General features: G+C 44.5%; 1 protein-coding gene across 23 annotated transcripts in view; it reads right to left on the bottom strand.

The window, feature by feature from the left end:
• CTNND1 (catenin (cadherin-associated protein), delta 1) overlaps positions 1-6,350 on the bottom strand; it is a 98,249-nt gene that overhangs the window by 53,914 nt on the left and 37,985 nt on the right. The window lies entirely within an intron of this gene.

The raw sequence follows: 6,350 nt of genomic DNA, 5'->3' as shown, positions 1-6,350 counted from the left end.
CCCGTCTCGGCCTCCCAAAGTGCTGGGATTACAGGCTTGAGCCACCGCGCCCGGCACTCCCTTTATTTTTCTTATATTTCTTTCATCTTCTTAGATCTGCTAGAAGTAGTATGAGCCGAACCCTCATCTAAAGCAGCACATGATACAAAAGAACTAAGTCTAAAACAGACAACGTAGAAGGATTTAGTCCTTGAATAGGCACGGTGGCTCAAGCCTGTTGTAATCCCAGCACTTTGGGAGGCTGAGGCAGGCAAACCACTGGAGGTCAGGAGTTCAAGACCAGGCTGGCCAACATAGTGAAACCCTATCTCTACTAAAAATAAAAAAATTAGCCGGGCATGGTGGTGTACACCTGTAATCCCAGCTACTCCAGGTGGCTAAGGCAGGGGAATCACTTGAGCCTAGGAGGCAGAGGTTGCAGTGAGCTGAGATCATGCCACTACACTCCAGCCTGGGTGACTAAAAAAAAAAAAAAGAAGGATTTAGTCCTTATCTGGATCTGGTATGACCAGGTGGCAAGGGTAGGGCAGTAATATACACAATAGCCATTCTAGGGTGGGACAGAAAAGAATATTTAGCAACACTATGGAACTTCAGCAGCAGAGCCTAGCCATTGCAAACTCTATCACTGAAGCATACACAAAAAAAAGTTAACAATCTCTTACTTGGCATGGAATCAGACTAACTCCCTTTATCTCTCAAGAATACTGAACAATTAGTTATGACAGTTAGTATTCTTACCCAGTTCTTCCTCATGCATAGCCCAGGCCAAATAATCAGAGTTAATTAAGTACCACAGTGTGAAGTAGATATACTAAAGCAGATAAAAATGGTAGCTTTTAGTAAGGGAGAGTTTTCTGAGATACCAAAAAAAAAAGTTGTAAAAGACACACCCAGGCAGAGAACTGAACACACCCACATCAATGCTGCTAATCCAAAAGGCTGCTTGGCAAGTTCTCTGCATCAAATTGAGCAGGTGAGACAGAAAAGGAGTGCTGACTCAGAAATATAGTAATCCTGGGGTGTGAGAGAGGGAAGAAGACAAGTATAGCCAACCAATTACAATTCAACTTAACTTCACCAGAGGTCCCAGTTCTAATTGTATTTAGGCTCTTTGCAGACATATTTAGAAACCCCAACTAAAGGAATAATGAATGGATATGAAGAAAGCCTCTGGAGGGCCCAAGACGTAAGCTGAATACTCAACGGGTAGGAAGGATGAATCTGTTTTGTTGTCTAACTTCCCACACCCCTCTCTCTCCAAAGCAGGCCCAACACTGAAAGAATTACAGGGAGGGGAGGCAGAAGAAAGAATGTGACTGGGAAAGGTTTAGCTACATTCCAACTAGCCAACATCCCACATAGCATTAAGAGTGCCTGAGAATTCAAACCCACTACATAAGAGTTGCTGAGACTCTGCTAACACGCATCCAATTCCTGTGCCACCAACCCCCACCCCCAAACATTCTGAAAAGAAGAGTAATTGAGATAGCTCGATGAAGGCACCAGCTGTTTCCACCACCACCCTCCCTCGCTCGCTCCCTCCCCTCCTGAGACCTCAGTTCAAACTCACATCAAACACTTAATACAATTGACTGGTCAGTAGGAAGGAGAAGCCTGGACTAAAATAGCAGTAGGAGTGCCAACTGGCCCCACTTAAAGGAATGCTTTCTTGGCTCAATTCAAAAATAAGAAACCTCTGTCATCCACTCCCCTCTGCCCAATTATGTTCTCCTTTCCACAACTTACCCCGCTCCGTGTCAAATGAGTCTCAGTTTCTTCCCTCTAACTCCTTGGTCTATTTTCAAATGTCAGAAAATACAAGGCAGGTGTATATAAGGTTGAATGTAAAAGTAATATCGGAGAGATTAGGCTTCCCAGACTAAATCCAAACCTAGTACAGGGCTCCCATATAAGAACAAGGAGACAGGGGTACATCCAGCACCCATCTATGTGTTTCAAGTGAGGAAAAGAGTAAACCTTAAGCGGCTATACACAAACATTAGTGGTAACACGATTACTAGCATGACCAGCCCCTCCCCCACCCATATTCCAAGTTGGCCAGAGTTAACCAAGGAGGAAGGGAAGGAAGCCAGCACTTCCTTTTCAGACAGGAAGTAACATTGGCCCTTCCTGTCCAGTTTTAAACAAATTGTCCAGCTAAGTTTCAATGCTAACATCCTCTCCTGAATTTGTTCCACAATTTAAAACCACAGATACAGTCTAAAGATTTCTCTTCCTCCCAACAGGCCAGTCCTCCATACCATGCTAAGTGTTAGCATAACCCCCAAATCAAGAGGTAACATCTTTAACTCCAAAACAATACAGGACACAGAGGTAAATCACTTCACTTCAAATTAACGACTTTCTCGTCATGTCTACTACAATAAACCATGTTCTATACTTCTCTTTTTTTTTTTTTTTTTTTGAGACGGGGTCTCCCTATATTGCCTAAGCTGGTATCAAACTCCTGGACTCAAGTGATCCTCCCCCTTTAGCTTCCTAAGTAGCTGGGACCAAAGGCACAGGCCACCATGTCTGGCTCTACTTCTCACCCTAACTAAATAACCATCCACCTGAGAAATAACATATACATGTAGCTTAATTCAAACATTCAGGTTTTGTGATCCTGAATCGTGAATGATCAGAATCACCTAGGGAGTTTTTTGAAAAAATTAAATCCCCCCTCTACATCAGTTTCTACAGGGAAGTCTGGGAATTCATGTTTTTTTTAAAAAAAAAAAAAAAAAACCCTCATAGGCTGGGCGCGGTGGCTCACACCTGTAATCCCAGCACTTTGGGAGGCTGAGGCAGGCAGATCACCTGAGGTCAGGAGCTCGAGACCAGCCTGGCCAACATGGCAAAACCCCAACCTCTACTAAAAATACAAAAATTAGACAGGTATAGTGGCACACGCCTGTAATCCCAGCTACTCAGGAGGCTGAGGCACGAGAATCACTTGAACCTGGGAGGCAGAGGTTGCAGTGAGCCAAGATCGTGCCACTGCACTCCAGCCTGAGCAACAGGGTAAGACTCCATCTAAAAAATAAATAAATAAATATTTAAAAAAAAACCCTCATAGACTCTTAACGCCTGTCGTGAACCACTGTAGTGGCCTATCCCTAACAACCCACTGACCTTCTTGCTAAAAGGGCACTGGTTATAAAATACATTATTTGGGCCAGTTTTACTGCTCACCAGACAGCTCAGATCATTATTCAGTCTAGATTAGAGGCTCTTTGAAAGCATGAATCTAAATATAAGGATGGCTGCCATGGCACAGTCCTAACTCCTGTACTGCAGACTCAGAACCTAGAAGGAAGAACTGTCTTAACTTGACAGCACCATCTTCTCTGGAATCCTGAGTTGCTACATTGTAGGATATCCCTCTGTACACTGCAGATTGGAGAACCCAATTAAGTTTAAAACATCTTAGATGGCCTTCAGGGAACAGAGAGCTATGCCAAATTTTCAAAGGCTGGTTCCACATTCTATCCCAAAAGAACTCCAAAGTCTTAAATCTACCATTAAAGATGCTAGATAATTCCAAACCATTTGACAAAAGAGAAAGAACCAGAAACTCTGGATTCAAGTGGTTACCTCTGACACTTACGCAAGCCACTTTAACTTCTGGTTTGAGTAAGAGCAAGCGAGTAACAAAAGGTCTTTAAAATAACTAAAAAGTGAAACATTCCTACAGGTGAACATGTGTCACTGAAGACTCAAGAAACAAGAATGGCATTAAAAGACATACTCTCTCCCAGATCCCAAAGTCAAACAATAAAGGTACATTTAAGCCGGGCGCGGTGGCTCAAGCCTGTAATCCCAGCACTTTGGGAGGCCAAGACGGGCGGATCACGAGGTCAGGAGATCGAGACCATCCTGGCTAACACGGTGAAACCCTGTCTCTACTAAAAAATACAAAAAACTAGCCGGGCGAGGTGGCGGGCGCCTGTAGTCCCAGCTACTTGGGAGGCTGAGGCAGGAGAATGGCGTAAACCTGGGAGGCGGAGCTTGCAGTGAGCTGAGATCCGGCCACTGCGCTCCAGCCTGGGCGACAGAGAGAGACTCCGTCTCACAAAAAAAAAAAAGTACATTTAAAACAAAAAACAAAGCCAAAAAAAGTTTGTTTTTTTTTGGTTTTTTGAGACGGAGTCTCACTCTGTCGCCCAGGCTGGAATACAATGGTGCAATCTCAATGCAACCCCCGCCTCCGGGGTTCAAACCATTCTCCTGCCTTGGCCTCCTGAGTAGATGGAACTACAAGTACCCACGACCACGCCTGGCTAATTTTTATATTGTTTCTAGTAGAGACGAGGTTTTGCTATGTTAGCCAGGCTGGTCTCTAACTCCTGACCTCAAGCGATCCGCCCACCTCAGCCTCCCAAAGTGCTGGGATTACAAATGTAAGCCACTGCACCTGGCCAAAAAATTTTTTTTAATTTAAAAACAAAACAAAACAAAAAAAGACATAGCCAGGCGTGGTGGCATGTGCTCGTAATCCCAGCTACTTGGGAGGCTGAGACAGGAGAATCATTTGAACCCGAGAGGCAGAGGTTGCAGTGAACCGAGACTGTGCCGTTGCACTCCAGCCTGGGCAACAAGAGCTTAACTCCATCTCAAAACAAACAAACAAACAAACAAACAAAACATACTCTCAAGCTGGTCACAGTGACTCATGCCTGTAAGTAATTGCTGCACTTTGGGAGGCGAAGTGAGGAGGATCACTTGAGCCCAGGAGTTCAAAACCAGCCTGGGCAACATATAGAGACCATGTCTCTACAAAAAATACAAAAATTAGCCAGGTGTGATGGAGGCTGAGATGGGAGGATCATTTGAGCCTGGGAAGTTGAGGCTGTAGTAAATCATGATCATGCCAGTGCACTCCAGTCTGGATGACAGAGCAAAGCTCTATCTCAAAAAACTCTCAAGACAACCACAAACATCTGGCACCAGCTATATATGATGACATAATACATATTAACCAGTTGTTTAAAACAATTTCGGGCCGGGCACGGTGGCTCAAGCCTGTAATCCCAGCACTTTGGGAGGCCGAGACGGGCGGATCATGAGGTCAGGAGATCGAGACCATCCAGGCTAACACAGTGAAACCCCATCTCTACTAAAAAATACAAAAAACTAGCCGGGCGAGGTGGTGGGCGCCTATAGTCCCAGCTACTTAGGAGGCTGAGGCAGGAGAATGGCGTGAACCCGGGAGGCGGAGTTTGCAGTGAGCTGAGATCTGGCCACTGCACCCCAGCCTGGGCGACAGAGCGAGACTCCGTCTCAAAAAAATAAATAAATAAATAAAACAATTTCAAAATTTTGGGTAATCTCTGATTGCCTGGATTATTTCCCATGCAAGATGATACACTTACCTGACCAAAGGAGGAGATGGGAAGAAAAAAAATTTCTTGGTTGAGGTCATCCCTGGTGTTAAGTAACCAGATGACAACAAGGTAAGCATAATTAAAGGGAAGAACAGAGGGTAACCAGGTCAAGAGTCAGAGCTAAAAACTCCAAAGAGAGAGGAGGAGTGAGAGAGAGAGAGAGAGAGACAAAGAGAAAGTAAGAGGGACAGGGAGAGGGAGAGAGACAGAGGAGACAGAGAGAGACAAAGAAAGAGAAGGAGACAGAGACTCTCACTGAGGGACAGACCAGCTAAACCAGAATTCTTAAGAGGGAAAGTAACAGTGGGTGATTCAAAACATAGGTACTCAATCAGATATCCTTTTACTTTCCTATATGGGGTTGCCATAGAACATCAAATCACTAAATAGTTGGTGCTTCTTCCTCAACTCCATCCAAGTCAACTAGGTAAAGTGGCTCAGGATGTGCTTTAATAACCTCTAATGCCTAAACAAACATATGGAAAGGGAAAGTGGAGACATCAGTTAGTCATTAGGGATAATCATCTCTCCTGATGTGCAAGACAGAAATATGGATATGGTGACCTATAAAGGGGTCCTCAAAGCCATGAATTCTCAACAATCAAGGCGTGGGGAAGCAGGAGCTTTTTGGTCAAATGAGCAAAAGGAGAAGCAGCAGACAAGTGGGGCAAGCCTATTTAGTCAAAAGCACATAAACCAAACCAATAAATGTTGTGCTCAAAAGGAAACTGTACAGGTCTAGGCTGTCACTCCTGCTCATAGAAAACGACTAGGTAGATAAGAAGATGGAGAAATATACAGCATTTCTCTGGGAAGGAAAAATTTAGGTGCTGGGCACAGTGGCTCACACCTGTAATGCCAGCACCTTGGGAGGCTGAGGCAGGCAGATCTGAGCTTGAGCTCAGAAGTTTGAGACCAGCCTGGGCAACATGGCAAAACCCTGTCTCTACAAGAAAAAAA

Source organism: Colobus angolensis, unplaced genomic scaffold (genome assembly GCF_000951035.1).
Source record: "Colobus angolensis palliatus isolate OR3802 unplaced genomic scaffold, Cang.pa_1.0 Scaffold61, whole genome shotgun sequence".
NCBI classification, from domain to species: Eukaryota; Metazoa; Chordata; class Mammalia; order Primates; family Cercopithecidae; genus Colobus; species Colobus angolensis.
The sequence above is the reverse complement of the archived record's forward strand: the minus strand, read 5'-3'. Positions and strand labels throughout refer to the sequence as shown.